General features: G+C 34.9%; 1 pseudogene; it reads right to left on the bottom strand.

Moving 5' to 3' along the window:
- Positions 1–1,513: 1,513 nt before the first annotated feature.
- The window catches only part of LOC145076487 (putative sphingolipid transporter spinster homolog 2), a 101,924-nt pseudogene continuing 85,647 nt past the window's right edge, over positions 1,514–17,790 (bottom strand).

The raw sequence follows: 17,790 nt of genomic DNA, 5'->3' as shown, positions 1-17,790 counted from the left end.
TTTTTACAACTAAAACAAAATTCTTTCATCTTTTTCTTATATTCTCATTTAACTTTTGTTTCGTTTCCTAAGTAACCACTACCTTTTTTTAATTCCAGAATCATATTGTTCTAACATTTTTCTGTTTTTCATTTTCTTCCGTCTTCCCAGATTCAACTTCTTCAACAACCACTTCTCATTTGACCCTAACAAATTCTTTTGAAAACTTATTATTATTTTTTGTCATCGAGATTCCACTTAGTGTACTGCTTTACATTTCGTTAAACTTTACTAAAATTTAATGCATGGTCACATTATCGTTCCATTGACCATACTAATTTTTCTATATTTCTCATTTTAATATTTCATACATAATAATATTGTATAAAACTTTGCTGCATTGTAATAATAAAATATTTTATTTTTATATTTATCATTTTATTGTTTTAGATGATTAGAATTATAAAATTTGGATAATTTTATATACCATCAACCCAAAAAATTAATCAAAAACATATCGTCAAAATCTATGGTTAATTTTTTTTAACCTCAAAAGATTTATATTTTCTACAGTGGCGGACCTTAGTGGGGCATTTGGGGTCCCAGACCACTGCTCAATTTCCGGCACGCAGTGTAATTTTTTTTTTTTTGATTTTTTCTATTAGGTGCATCCGCTTGAAGTACACGGGACACCCCTACTAAAACAGTTCGCGCCCGCCACTGATTTTCTACTACCACAAAATATCAAAATCCAAAAAAAAAAAAATTGCACCGATTTTTTGTATAAATCATAAATATAAGACAAAATTCCTTGAATGATCACTTTTGTTTAAAAACTTCCCTCAAATGGTTCTTATGATTTTTTTTTCTTTTTGCATTAACGGTCCCTTTTGACAAAAGTTGACACGCCAATCATCCTTATGTATATGGATCGACGATTAAATTTCCATAAGGACCATTTGTGAAATTTTATGAAACTTTACATAAGGACCAGTTGTGAAATTTTTTGAAACTTCTATAAAGACCATTTGTAAAATTTTAGAAAAGTCTATTAAGTTTTGTATTAATTATCATAAATAAAATAAAAAAGAAAAAAACTAAAACATAGAAACTATAATATTTATATTAAGTTTTAGAAAATCTCACAAATGATAATTAACATTTCTCTCTAATCGACTTTATACATAAGGACCATTGACATACCAACTTTTGTCGAAAATGACCATTAATACAAAAAAAAGTTTCATAAAAACTGTTTAAAATATATTTTTATACCAAACAAAATCATTCATGACATTTGTCTATATATAATCACGTTTTAAGATTTGTTGATAAAAGTAGCCACATTTTATTAGAGCTATAAATATTAGTCAATCTTTTAAATATCTTAAATACATATTTACTTAGTCTATGACTAAGTAACTATTTGTTTTTATTGGTATAAAAAAACCGAGAAAAAAAATATATTTTACAATACACAAAGTGGTAAATCACAGTATAAGTATACCACATCTATGAGTATACCATATGTCAACTACAACAATCTTTTCGTTTTTCCTTTTCCTTTATAAACAGCGGAAGTAATATCTTCATTAGCCACCTTAGCTTGAAGCAACGGTGTCGCATCTGGCTGCTCAACACCTGTCCCCAAATGCTCACTATCTTCTTCATATCTATCCACACTAGGAAGAAAGATACCTACAAAAACAAACAAACCACATCACGAACAATATTTTCAGTTCATTTGTATAAAAAGACAAAAATGCCCTTTACCTATAAACCATATTCCGGCTGCCAAAAACAATATTGAATTTAAGATCCAAACAGATGTTCTCCAATTATCAACTTTGTCCTGTGAGTGTTACAGATAAAACTATTAGGAATCATTGATAAATTCAAAATGAATAATAAATAAATAAATAAATAAATAAATAAAAAGGTATTTTTCAAACCTGTAGGATTCCGAAAAGTGGCGGGGAGGGCACGTCACCAAAGATGCGAATTGACACACTAGAAATTGCCATTGACAATGGTCGTAAACTTGGTTTAACAGCATGGAGACATACAAAATTCACAGGACCCTGTTTTTATTTATTTATTTATTTATTTGTGTTTTTGTCATAATCTAAATAATATAACTGTCATAGATGATAATATTCAAATGGCTAAAGGTAAGAAATAACAATTTACTTTTATCTATTTCTATAACAACATTGTACGTTTAACTTTTTTTTTATTAAAGCAGTGTACTTTGAAAAATCTACCTAATTATGGGATTGTATATTCATTCTTTTTCTTCTCTGGACGTTATATTTTGACAAATCTCTGGTTATAGTGCTAACTGCTAAGATCTCCATCTTCTCAAATCGTTTTACTGATTGAGTTGGGAATTCTTCCAAACCCTCCTCAAGATCAAAGACCTTGCTATGTTGATGTAGTCTGTGACTACAGGAAAAGACAATTTAACTAGGCGTATTGTCAAACGCAAAGAACAGGGGCACTATCGTGTGCCTGACGACCAAGAATTGAGAAACTGATCTCGACTCTTTATTGCAAAACAAAAACGAATTCAGAATATCACACCAAAAAACCTGATGCACGTTTTTGACCCAGCACTTATAGCTAAACAATACGAAACCTAATACCACTAGAAAACCTCAACAGATAAAGACTAAATAAAAAAAAAACAAAATAAACTAGACTTGGGCTTTACTCCTACTTGAATACAATGTCGGCCAAGGGTAAATTAGGAAAAACACTATCACTATATTGCATCAACGCATCATTCTCCCCTGCTTGAAAAAGAACTCGTCCTCGAGTGATTATCAGGATACAAAGGCAGATCCGACTGAAAAATGGTGAGGTCAGACACATCAAACGTAGGCGAAATCGACCAGCCATCCGGTAGATCAACAACATAGGCATTATCATTCACTTTCCGAATTATCTTGCAAGGGCCAATTTTCTTCATCTTGAGCTTGTTATACGTACCCACTGGGAACCGTTCTTTTCGTAAATGAACCATAACGAGATCACCCACTTCAAATACTTTCTCACGTCGATGTTTGTCACGTGCTTCTTTATACTTAGCATTAGACAACGCTAGCTTTTGTTTAACCTCTTCTTGGACTGCTTCGATTTTTTTAGCCAAATTTTTAGCTGCGAAACTGTGCCTAGGTAATGTAGGTAACTGAATAAGATCTAGTGGATGTTTAGGCTGCCTTTGGTAAACAATCTGAAAAGGCGATTTACCAGTTGACCTGTTGACCATGTTATTAAAAGCGAATTCAGCTGGAGCGAGAAATTGGTCCCATTGTTTAAAGCGATCGCCACAAAGACACCTTATTAAATTCCCTAAGGTTTTGTTCCCCACTTCAGTCTGCACATCTGTTTGGGGATGGAAAGAGGTACTAAATTGGAGTGTGGTCTGAAATAACCTCCAAAGACTGCGCCAAAAATGACTAAGAAACTTGGAGTCACAATCAGATGTGATTGTCGAAGGAATGCCATGTAAACGAACTATTTCCCGAAAGAATAATAAGGCAATATTAGACGCATCCGCCGTTTTCTTGCAAGGGATAAAATGGGACATTTTGGAGAAACGATCAACTACCACAAACACATAATCATTTCCTCTTGTTGTCTTGGGAAGACCTAAAACAAAATCCATAGAAATATCTTCCCAAGGGCCATCAGGAATAGGCAATGGAGTATACAAACCAGTATTTTGGGATTGGCCTTTGGCTTTCTGACAAATAACACATTTAGCAACAAATCGACCCACATCCCGTCGTAATTGCGGCCAAAAATAACGCTCTTCAACTAACACAATAGTCTTATCCCTTCCAAAATGGCCTCCTAATCCGCCTCCATGCAATTCTTTGATAAGTTCTTCCCGTAAAGAAGTACGGGGAATACAGAGACGATGATCATAAAACAGATAACCATCAAGCTTAAACATAGGTGGAACTATCTTGCTGCTCCATATCTTCTTAAAATCTTCTTCATCAGCGTATAACTCCTTCAAATCTTCGAAACCAAGGATTTCTGTTCGTAAGGTTACTAATAACTCAGCTCGACGACTCAACGTATCAGCCACCTTGTTCTGATCATCGGATTTATGTTTTAAAACAAACGAAAAACGCTGCAGATATGAAACCCACCGCCCATGCATGCGATTTAATTTTTGTTGACTATTAAAATACTTAAGTGCTTCGTTGTCTATATAAAGAATAAACTCACGATGGAACAGATACTGCTCCCAATGTTATATGGATCTATAAATCGCATAAAATTCTAACTCATAAGTAGTCCACTTTTTCCGTGCCTCACTAAGTTTCTCACTAAAGAATGCCACGGGTTTCCCGTCTTGGGACAAAACAGCACCGATGCCTATAATCGATGCATCACACTCGAAAGTGAAAAGTTTATCGAAATTGGGCAAAACTAGTAAAGGAGCAGAAGTCAACTTTTCTTTGATGAGGGCAAAACTTCGAGTAGCTGCATCTCCCCATTGAAACTGACCCTTTTTCAGACACTGGGTGATAGGAGCCATAATAGAACTAAAATTTCGAACAAATCGCCAATAAAAGGTCGCAAGTCCATGAAAACTACAGACTTCACTAACGGTTTTGGGAACCGGCCACTCGCGTATGACACTTACTTTTTCCTCATCTACTCGAATTCCATCCGCAGTAATGATAAAACCTAAAAATAGTAGCTGATTGGTCAAGAAACTACATTTCTTTAGGTTGAGATAAAGTTTATTACTGTCCAAAACAGTAAGAACCTCCGTGAGGTGTAGAAGATGCTCACTCTCTGTCTTACTATACACGAGAATATCATCAAAATAAACGACCACAACAGATCCAAGGAAAGGTTTTAACACCTGGTTCATGAGTCGAGAGAAAGTGCTGGGAGCGTTGGACAAACCGAAAGGCTTGACCAACCACTTGTATAGACCATCTTTAGTTTTAAATGCTGTCTTCCCTTCATCACCAGGGCGAATACGGATCTGATGATACCCGCTTCGTAGGTCAAGTTTAGAAAACACCTTGGACCCTTCCAACATGTCTAACATGTCATCTAATCGGGGAATTGGAAATCTATATGCCACTGTTATCTTGTTGATAGCCCTGCTATCAACACACATTCGCCAACTACCATCTTTCTTTGGAACCAACAGAGCGGGGACTGCACAAGGGCTCATGCTATCACGAATGAGACCCTTTTTCAATAAATCTTCAAACTGTTCTTGTAGTATTTGGTTCTCTTTTCGGCTCATGCGATAGTGTGCTAGGTTGGGTAACTTAGATCTCGGAATGAAATCAATTTGGTGTTGAATATCGCGCATGGGTGGAAGTGTTGCTGGTAATTCACTTGGAATAAGGGACTTAAACTTCGATAGGATAGGTGTTAATTTGGCAGGAATGTTATTTTCGGCCCCCTCCTGGATAGAACCTGTAGCAACAATAGCATAAATGACAGATTCCCCCTTTATCTCTTCTTCAAAATCTCGATGAGACAACACCACCAGGCTATTTTTCTTCACATCGTGATGAGGGGTCATGGGTTTACTAGATTCTATCAAAGGGACTAAAATCATCTTCACCCCATTAGCCTTAAAGGAGTATGTATTTTCCTTGCCCTTGTGTATCGCATCCTTATCAAATTCCCAAGGTGGCCCAAGCAGAATATGACATGCATCCATGTCCACAACATCAAACCACAATTCATCTTTATATTTTCCAATAGAAAAAGCGATTTTACATTGATCAGTGACGCGGATCTCCCCAATTGATTTGATCCATCCTATTTTGTATGGGTGCGGATGCCTTCTGGTAGGTAGTTTGAGTTGTTGCACAATTGTTCGAGAAACAATATTTTCTGTACTCCCACCATCAATAATAACGTCAAATATCTTCTGATGTACTACACAACGAGTCCAAAACAGGTTATGGCGTTGCGAGGGTTCTTCAGTTACTTTAGGCGCAAGCATAATGCGGCGAATGACACATGATTTAGCAGTGTCATCCTCACAAAAAGTCTCGTCAGCTGCAAAACAAATCTCAACTTCTTCGTTGTCACCCTCCTCACTAACAACTTCATCATCAACTTCTCCTTCTTCTCTTGTGGTAAGGTTAACTTTGGCTGTTGTTCCTCTATAATCGCTAGATCGATGACCCGAGATACCACATTTAAAACCTTTCCCTGGTATGGGTCGAGCGTAAGGGTTGGTGGATTTCAGGGTGGTAGTAGCGGTTGCGGTGACGCCTTTACCCTTGTCGGGTGCTGGTGTTTTTGTAACCACTTGGCTGTTTTCTGTTGGTTGTGATGTTGACCCACTGGTGAATTTATTCCGATTAGCAGGGAATGAAAAGGTTTTACTACTCTTTGCCAATTGTGTTTCTGCCCTGATAGCTAGATTATACGCATCATCCAATGTATATACAGGTACTAGGGACATTCTGTCTTGAATCGGAGGGCGTAATTCGTTAGTATAGCGCGAGACCTATTGTGATTCGGTTTCTGTGAGGTCATTCCGAGCAGCTAATCGATGGAATTCGGTGGTGTAAACCTCCACTGATCGATCTCCTTGCGTGCAATTTTGAAACATGTTGAATAAAATTTGATCATGATTAGGGGGTAAGAACTTGCGCTTTAGTTCACGTTCCATTCGATCCCAGGAAGTAATAGGTAATTTACCTTGTCGTTCTCGTGTGGTTTGCAGGTTCTTCCACCAAGCATGAGCTCCTCCTTTGAGTTTGTAAGCCACGAGAGTGACCCGTTTATTTCCCGGGATATCATAGAATTGAAAAAAATTCTCCAGCTCATTCATCCAGTCTAGGAAGCCTTCGATGTTCATGGATCCGCTAAAAGAGGGTACATCTTTGGCTCTTTGGCGGTAATCGAAATCATGTGCATCCCTACGTAGACCCGGACGCCCTCTTGCACCTTCATCACCGTCATCTTCTTCTAGATCGGAGTCTTCCCTGTTCCGTTCTTGTTCCTGCATCCGTATTCGATCATAAGCATTGATGATTGGAGGAGGTCGCTGAATGGGTTGCTGGTTGCGAATGAACTGTACGAGCGGTGGTTGGTTATTGCGATTGAGTGCTTCTTGGTTTGCTTGCTCCTTACAATTCTGATTGTTGTTGGTTGTAAGAAGTGCTAAACTTTCTGTAATTTGTTGCAAGGATTGTTGGAGGGTTTGGAGGGTTTGTTCGATCTTGACGATTCGTCCAGAATCGGTTTCTTCGCCCGCCATGGATGTTGGTCTCTGATACCACCTAATGTAGTCTGTGACTACAGGAAAAGACAATTTAACTAGGCGTATTGTCAAACGCAAAGAACAGGCACACGATCGTGTGCCTGATGACCAAGAATTGAGAAACTGATCTCGACTCTTTATTGCAAAACAAAAACGAATTCAGAATATCACACCAAAAAACCTGATGCACGTTTTTGACCCAGTACTTATAGCTAAACAATATGAAACCTAATACCACTAGAAAACCTCAACAAATAAAGACTAAATAAAAAAACAAAATAAACTAGACTTGGGCTTTACTCCTACTTGAATACAATGTCGGCCAAGGGTAAATTAGGAAAAACACTATCACTATATTGCATCAACGCATCATATGTGTATTGATGGTGGTATCAACTTTGAGTGCCATGGCTAGGATTGACGGATTTGATTAATAAATTTGATGAATAGTACGTCGTGAATAGTGCACAAATGAACAATAAGGTGGAAACAGTGCTCTGAGTGTGAGCAGTGCTCGATGAAGAGTGAATTATGCCAAAATCGTTTCTCTGATACCAATTTGATATGACCAAACTGACAAACTCAATTACTTATAACTTAATGCTAGGTTCATGATATTCGAGACTCAAGGATCTCCAAACAAATGAAAATGACTCACAAAACTTTTCCTGTTTGTGCTTTCTTAGAGCCGAGAGCTGACCCTAACCCTATTTATTTAAGCTGATAAAAGGAGACTATACTTGTAGAAGGAAACCCTAACTGCATAAGGAAACCAGAATAAACTTTTCCTGTTTGGGATGGCTGTCCAGATGATCGTTGATGCACCGGGGGATATGATATATATCTTGGTTTGAATTTAGTCTCGTGGTCAACAAGGAAACAGAAGATTGTCTCTCCGTTATCCATTGAGGCTGAATACAAAGCCCTAACTGATATTATTGCTGAATTTACCTGGCTTGAAACATTGTTATGAGAACTATGCATTCTAGTCACTAAAGCACTGATCTTATGGTGTGATAATCTTGGTGCTACTTATCTGTCTGCGAATCCTATGTTCCATGTTGGCACAAAGCATGTCGAGATTGATCTCCACTCCTAATCAGATTGTTGATATTTTCACTAAGCCGTTATCTTCACAAAGATATGAGGGGTTACGATCCAAGCTACATGCCCTTACCCGACCGTTACTTTGGGTGGGGAGGGGGGATGGGGATATTAGACAATTAGTAATAGTTCAGGGTCTAGATTGTAATTGTAATTATGTATATATATACATATCATGTAATAATATCATGTATTCAATAATACAACCCAATTGGATGTGTCAGTTCGACTACAAACATACTGTTTGAAATTAAGCATGGATAAAACAGATCCAATTTAGCAAAAATTTGTGACACGTGTAACTTATCTAATAACTCTTCAATCAATCGAATTGGATACTTATTGGTAGGGGTGGAATTGGTACGATACCGACTTTTTTTTCTTCAAACCGCGTATCGTACAAACTATAGTTGGTAGGAGAATTTAACTACCAGTACCGTACCAACTATACTTAGTACCAGTTTATTTGGCTACCAAAAAATTTGGTTGGTACATATTGATACTGGTATATGCCAAATGGTTTAACTAATTTTTAAATTTGAAGAGTTTGACACATGATTAACTATATTAGGCTTCACATTGTAATCATCATCCAACCCACCGGTTAGAAAATTTTCCATAATAGAAAACAAATTAAACAAAAAAAATTGTCATTGATGTTTAGTACCTTTTATATGCATATAAAATAAAATAACCATCATGCACAATAAAAAGTAAATGTATTCAACTATGACATTGTTATATAGTAACTATATCGCTGTCTCACCGTCTTATAAACATTATATATAAAGAATTAACAAAAAAAAATATATACTAATCTAAGAAGTGATTAGTTAATTGTTTTTGGTTTTCTTGTTTTGAGTAATATACAAGAAATCGAGTAATGTATAAGTAATGCCAGACTTGCTACTCTTAATTGAAACATAAAAATGTGATAATTAATATTTCTTCATATATATTAATTGATATATATATATATATATATATATATATATATATATATATATATATATATATATATATATATATATATATATATGAATTGGTTGGTACGGTACAACCGTGGTATTCAAAATTTTATACCGTTACCGTACCAAGTTTACTTAATTGGTATGGTAATACCGACCAAACGTATTGGCTACCGAACATGTTGGCTACCAATTCAATTGGTTCGGTTGATAACATATTGGTTGGTTCTCTACGATACATATTTGCCAGCCCTACTTATTGGTTATCATCACTTTGTTCAAGGCATGATAACCCAGACACTAGTCCTCTTCTGTCTTCACCAAAAAAACTAGACTTGAAAATGGGCCGAATGATGCCAATTATCAATATTTCCTAGTAAGTTTGCTTATCTCCACTTCTGGAATTGTGGGTCCCGATACAATCTCAAACTCAATGGTTCAGTCCCGTCCTAAAGTCTAATGACATGTTCTCTCCCTCTTATTGGGGGTAGTCCTTCTGACATGTTAAAAAGGTCTTGATATTCTTGTAATATTGCTGATAAAAACTCTGAAATATCGCCCACCTTTTCCTAATTTGTAACCTGATTAACTTAAACTACATATCTTTCCTAGGTATGCACATCCGAGTTTCCCAATGTTAAAGGAAGGAAATCCTCCTTAATTTCAAGACCTTTTATGAATAATACGACTCCTTTACTTTCACCTTGCCCTTGAACTATTACTCTCGTTCCCAATGCTACCCCAAAACATCAAGTGTTTATAATTGGCAGCCTTATCTTCTTAACTGTTTTGGGTGACACGCAACATAACGACTGGAAAATCGTTACTTCATAAGCAATGGATTAACAGAAAATGTGAAGTTTATTAGTGAATGAGTAACAAAAGAGAGTTTTAATGACCAAAAAATCTCAAACTATGTGTTATAAGATGAATTTGGTTTAAATACATCCAAGGGTGAACTATCATAGCGGTAGGTGAAGTTTTTGGTAATGTAATACGTACACCCTTGTACTTATTGCATTATAAAAGACGATTTATAAGTTTTTTTTGTAAGCGATCGTTAAAGGATAGTTTTTGTTGACTCTGATCTGATTGTGTGGATATAAAGTTTGTTAAAATCGGAGTCCGTATTAGAAAGTTATGGTCGTCCGAAGTTGAGACAAAATTGTTGCGAAACCTCGGCACGGAGCAACCAAATTAACAAAAAAAAATGTATTTAAGGTCTCTATTTCATCACTTTTAAGCCAAGAAACATTAGGAGGCCAGAAGGGAAGAAAGAAGTGAAGGATTAAAGGGATTAAACTCACGGGAGGCCCGGTGATCGTTACTATATAGCCTTGATTTTCACGATACCAACGTTAAGGGTAAGCTTTAAGTCATATAATTTATGTATTTCATGTGTGTCAGTATGAAAGCCCATAAACACTAGAGTTATATTATGTGGAAATTGTCGGGGTTAAGCTGTCTAGTAAACATGATGTCGGATTTGACAAGTTTGGTAACGAATGGTTACTAGACTCAGGTAATGAGCCCTTATCGTAGATGTAATAGTAGGTTTATATGATTGTAAGAGGTTTGGTACGTTACCCAAATAGGTTTTGGCAAGATGATAAATTGAAACGCAATACTAAGCCGAAAGCCAGTATACTAGTTAGTTGTCACTAACTAGTCATGCGAGTACACGTGGATTTTCTGGGTACATAGTAAAGTAAATGATGTTATTTGATAAATCTATCGTTGAATATAAGTCCCGTCTTCCTTGGTAAAGGAAAAAAGGGACATTGTTGGTTGTTTGATAAATCGATATATTGTATGATATATAATTGGGTGATGGGAGCTCTAGATAAGCTCAACAGCCATTTAGTAATTATTAATGAGTTGGCATAAGCCTATATGTGAATTTTAATATGAGCTCTGTCGAAAGTTGTTTGGGGCATAAAGCATGAGCATGTATACATTTATTATGGGCTTTACGGAAAAGCTATATGATAAATATTAGATGTGAATGTTTACTAAAATCTTAATGAAAAGTAGATGGAATAGATGGTGTAAAATGCCATTATATAGTGGAAAATGTAAAAAGAAGAAAAAAGGAATAAATGATTTAAAGAAAATCTATATCTCTATAAAGAGCATATGTGGAAGGCTTAGATTATCTTATTGGTTCCCAGTACCGGATTCTCATGGGTTAACATGAGTATGATAGAGTATTGCGGCGTGTTTTCATGCAGCAACATAGATCTGTCTTGAATTATGTGTAACACGAATGGGTTACCGTTGGCACAATTGATTCGTTCTTCTGTTGGCCGTACTTGCTAGGATTCTAGTTGCTATGATTTATGTGCTTCTTTGTGTAAAGAATAATTAAGTATATGAAATAAAGAAAAGAATGAGAGTATGTGTCAAAACCCATGTAGCTCACCAGAACTTTCTACGACATGTTTGTTTAAATGTCTTATGTACTCAGGAATAGAAGTGGAAGAGGAGAGTGCAACTAGTGACAATGACGAAAGGAATAGAGAAGGTTGTTTAATCATTTTCTCTTTTACTATGGTTGTTGATATTGTTTTGTAACACCGAGAGCTGTAAACTCTGATAATGATTCAAAAGTTTTATAAAAGCACATTTTTATCAATATAAAATGGTGTTAAAAAAAGTACGATGTTACAACTATCTAGCTCCTACTTTAAAAACGACAATTCTATTCCTAAACTACAAATTCATTACTAAATTACTTAATATACCCTTTACCCCCGAAGCTTATTCTTTAGGTATCTTTCATGTTTTATCCCTTTGTTACAAGTAAACTGCATAGGTGGCTTAGCATATATCAATGAAAGTTGTTTTTTTCCTAGGAAGATATCACTATAAATTATTTTTCTTTTCAAAGTACAAAGTAGTAATAGGAAGAAATGAAAGTGGGATGCTAGAAGAAAAAAAAATCAATGAAAGTACATTATTATTAGTTGCTTTCAACGTTAATTCAAATAAGTAACAAATTAATTACCTGGATGGCAAAAATAAGAATCACCCCAATTAAAAAGAGAACCAAGAAAATGTATAGGCTGCTAAAACAAAAGGCGCTAAAGCATAATATTGCTCCAAGAAATGCTGCTATAGAAAGTAACTGCAAAAGGGGGGTGTGTGTATATATATATATATATATATATATATATATATATATATATATATATATATATATATATATATATATATATATATATATATATATATATATATATATATATGTTGTGAGACCCGTATATTACATATTTTAATTAAAAAGAAGGTGTATATAAAGATCTAAAGATCAAGCATTTTTAAAGTAAAATTTTGAAATAAATACAACTAAAATAATTACTTAATCTATATTAATAAGAGAAAACTATGGACATATTTTAAAGAATTGACCTGAATCACAAATTTTGAAAAACTCCTTTGAATACAACATTAGATGTTCTATTGCTAAGTTTATCATCATTATCTAAAATTAATATTTTTAATTCATCTATGTTTTATCTCTAGATAATGCAACATATGTATTACTATCAATGAGTGAACATTAGTTGTCTCAAAAACTCCGAATTTTCAAGAACAAGTTTGAAATCCAATGAACAGTTCCAGAATTTCTAGCAAAAAAATCATTTTTACTCAAATCTAATAAAAAGTTAAACACATATAGTGAATAAGAATTATATACAATATTAGGGCATGAAATCAAACAATAGATTGCAAAACTATGACATTAAAAAATTCGAAATAGACATTTCAGACATAACTATAGAGATTTCTTTGGAAAAAACAAAAAAGAACTCCAAGATTTGAAGATCAAATTCTAAATGGTTAGTTTTCTTTAAAAAACTCGTTTATAATGGTTAATTTACTCAATATCATTTTTTTAATACAACAAATGGGACATTAAGGTTTTTGAAATGATAGTTAACCTTTTCCATTTCATGTATATCTAAAGCTAATAGTTTGTTTCCATTTGGAGCAATGAACGTGGTATAAAAATGAAACCAAATTAAAAAATATGTTAATATTAAATCATTAAGATAGCTTACAACTCTTAAAATGTTAAAAATGTAAACAGGTTATAACTGAATAGAATTTGAAGTTAATTATGTCACTCTAGTAATCGTTGAGACCTTGTTTCTACATAGCATCAAATCAAATTCAAAATTGAATTTTACCATGTCATAGGTATTAATAATGAATTGTAGTAAATTATGTCATTAAACTAATTTTGAAAATTTGAAATTAAAAGGAAAGTTTGCATTAATGAAATTGATATCTATCTATTATTATTATAATTGTTACATATAAATATTATACGGATTATAAAAAAAACTACAAAATGTCATGTGGAAAAAAAGTTAATTTAAAATAACCATAAAATGACATGTGCTAAAATGAATACGAGTACGACATATGGCAAAAAAAATTTATTTATTTATTAGAGTAGAAGATATAGATATATTCAATCAATTCATATAAACCACAAATTTCCCACCCTACGTTTCTTGGGTGGGACAAAATTTGAAATGTCCCATTGACACCGGTCTTGCTTCTAATCTCAAAACATAGTACAGTTTTGTAACACCGTGAATTTCAAAACAATTTTTCGCATAATTTAAAAACATATTCATTTAATTTTCATAAACATCAGTGTTTGAAACTCCAATCAATGTCATACAACGAATCCCAAGATCACATATCATAAAATCCCATGTGTGTGTACTGATCAAGCCGGCGCCTTCCCACGGTCATCACTAGTACCTGAAACAATAAACACCAACACTGTAAGCACAAAGCTTAGTGAGTTCCCCAAAATACCACACATACCACATATTAGCTACTTGAGGCTATAACTCTGTGGGTCCGTAGACCCTACTCTGTGAACCCTCTGGTTCTAACTCTAGGAACCTTCTGGTTCCAACTCTATAAACATGCACAACATAAATCACATAGAAATAATGCAGTACAACACATAACATACATATATCATACAAATACTCTGTCACAAAACTCTGGATACCTACTCAAGGTAAAGTATAGTGAGAAGACTCACCTCGTGTATCTCGATAACTCGCGAATCCTGGAAATCACTCGCGCTCGATCCTCCGAGCTATAATCCTCCTATAACATCATATACCTCTAATTAACACTTTCACAACTAAAGTTGACTACCCCTATCAAGTCAACACTGGTCAACTCTGGTCAACGGTCAACGGTCAACTTTGACCGGACTCGGCGAGTGCACTAGAGCGACTCGGCGAGTCTATACGTGTTCACTGACTCCCTAGGATCCTCTCTTGACACGTCGAGTACTTCCCTGACTCGACGAGTTCCACCTGGCATGAATCGCGGGGCCACCACGACTCAACTCGCTGAGTCTCAAGAACAACTCGGCGAGTTCCAGCTTGACTCAGTCCACCTGTCAACCCTCTCTGACTCTCCCTGACTCACTGAGTCAACCCATAACTCGGTAAGACCACTCGCTGAGTGGTTAAAGGCAATCTTCAAGCTACTCGCCGAGTCTGTTCTTCGGACTCGGCGAGTCTAAGCCATGCATGAACTCAAACTCACTCCTGAGGTCAGATTCGTTCCAGTAACTCATAGATCCAGTCCTTCCAAGCACATTTATCATGTAAAGTTACAATCTTGGCTACCATGCAACGCTTACAAGACTTCTTTTGGTGAAATGACATCTAAAAAGGTAACCTAAGTCCCCAACTCAAAAGGATAGGCATAAAGCAGGGCATTTGGGACTCTCTGGACCTACTAAGATCCAGATCTAGGTACCAATTCCCAAAGGGACCTCTCACACTCAAATTACAAGGCATACAAGGCATGAAGAAACCCTAGATTTGACCATATACATAGAAACACGAGAATAAGCTATGAATAATACCTCAAATAGCTTCTTCTGCCAAAATGGAAGTAGATCAAAGCTCCCCAACCCTCCTAGTTTAGCCTTCCTCTTCCCTTCTTGCTAACACACACAAAGATGATGAATAATGACCTCTTTTCTCACTCACAAGGACTCACAGGTGCCCTGGTGCTCTCAAGGTCGAAGGTAGCTGCAATGAAGGGTTATAAGGCCCTTTAAATAGGGCTCAGGGCCGGGAAATTAGGGTTTCATTAAACAACGTGGACTCGCCGAGTCCGGACGCGAACTGGCGTCCAAATCCGCGATCCTACTCGGCGAGTCTAGGCTCCAACTCGCCGAGTCTCCTCACAATTTACCAAAAATAAATAAATGAATAATATCTGGGAATCCGGGCTGTTACAAGTTTGTTCTGTCATGTCCTCCAAATATTATTAATAAATATAAATATGGACCTTAAAAGCATTGGAGATTGTGGAATTCATGCGATCCAAAAGAACACTTCCTCCTATTGTCCCCACAATTCCACCAACAATAATGACTCCTCCAAATAATAAATCAGCATTGTCCTATAAAATATGAAAAATCCAAAATTAACACTTTGTAAGTCTAAAGATTTTTTATATCTTTCATAACAGTTTCAGTTTATATATAAAATGTTGTTACCGTTTCATATATGCCATAAATAGCTTTTGGGCTCCAGTATTGATATGCACCAATGATGAAATTATACACTATGTAACCTAAAAAGCCATTAAAAAGTAGAAAATCAGCAAATAATAAATTGAGTGAGAACAATAGTTGAGATTAAAGAATATTAATTACCTAGAACATTTACAACATATACTTTCTCACTCAAAAGAGCCTTCATATCTTGCCCAAATCTTGATAACTGATTTGAAGTAAATGAAACATAGCTGCAAAAAAAAAAAAATGCCAGTGTAAAGAATATAAAACATGTTTTGTGGATGTAACTTTATATGCTACTCCTTTATGGAAGACCTGGAAAAATTTTTCTTTGGGAGCTCTTCATTTAAGAACCCTAGGATGATTTTAGCAGTAGACATACTTACATAAACATAGAACTTGTTAAACCATGGTGAAAAAAAAGTGTTATTTTAATGCTAATAAACGAGAAATCTCCATTAAAATCTCATTATTTTAGCCTAATTTACGAATAAGTTCCAAACTAATTTTTTTATTATGAAAAAGCATGAATTATCGGTAAAAGTGACGATTTAATCCTTTTTTTTTCCGGTTTATCGATTTCATTGATGACATGGATGCCTAGTAATTAAATGAGATGAGGATATCTCCATTAGAGTCCCATTATTTTACCCTAATTTACAAATAAGTCTCGAAATAAAATTTGTTTATGATTTGGTCCTTTTCTTCCTATAACACACATTTTGCCGGTTATATTACTAATCTGGATGTTTAGCCATTTAATGAGTTGATAAGATGGATATGATGGTTTATATAATGCTACATTTACCGTAAAACTTGATAATGACTAGGTGTCCAGGTCAATAATAAAACCAATAACACGTGCGTTACCAGGAAAAACGGCGGGCATTAGTTGATGAGATGGATATGATGGGTTACATAAAACTAGATAGACAACTTGAAATTTCTTAAACCTCAAAAATGATAAAGTTGTTGCTAGTTTATGTATTTGTATCGGATGCATTTTATATTCCAATATATATATATATAGCAACAGGATATCAAGTTTTATGATAAATGTAACATTATATAACCCAACATATCCATTTCATCAGCTTATTTAATAACTAAGCATCCAAGTCAACAATAAAACCGATAAAATGTGTTAGAGGGAGAAAAGGGACAAATCGTAAACAAATTTTAGGTTGAGATTTATTCGTAAATTAGGATTAAATAATGGGACTTTAATGAAAAGTTCTCCGTTTAATGACTAGGTATCAACATCGGCAATGAAAATGGAAAAAGGGCCAAATCAACAATTTTACCTGTAATTCATGTTTTTTCGTAAACAAATTTTAGTTTAGGACTTATTTTTAAATTAGGGTAAAATAATAGAACTTTAATAAAAATTTCCCTTAATAAAATACTAATTAACTGTGAATTGTTGAATGTACTTTTCATTTGCAAAGGTTTCATTACAAAACCCAAAATAGCAAATGGAAGCATAAGAATTGCTTCACCGAAAAATGCATATCGCCAACCTAAACCAGCTCCAACCTATAAATCAAAGAGCATAACCGAATAGGTTATACTGCATTTGACATGTATTGGACTAAGACTGATGTGAATGGAACATAAATTGCAAATTTTTGTCACAAACCAAAAAGGTTTGACAAGATGCGACACATCTCGTCTGTACAAAAAACATGAATACCCTCATCATAAAAAGAGCCCTAGAATGCTTGTTTTGTCCCATCTTATCATGTCGTATAAAATATAGTGGCATACCAATCCACCATAGACATCACCAACAGCAATTCCAATAGGTAGGCACATACAGAATATTCCCAGCCATGCAGTTGTCTACAAAACAAAATGGATATAAGTTTAGCTATTGCAAATTTGCAAATTAC

This window comes from Lactuca serriola, chromosome 9 (assembly GCF_051521515.1).
Source record: "Lactuca serriola cultivar US96UC23 chromosome 9, Lser_US96UC23_V15, whole genome shotgun sequence".
In the NCBI taxonomy this organism is placed as follows: Eukaryota; Viridiplantae; Streptophyta; class Magnoliopsida; order Asterales; family Asteraceae; genus Lactuca; species Lactuca serriola.
Note: the sequence above shows the minus strand (reverse complement) of the source record. Positions and strands in the feature narration are given on the sequence as shown.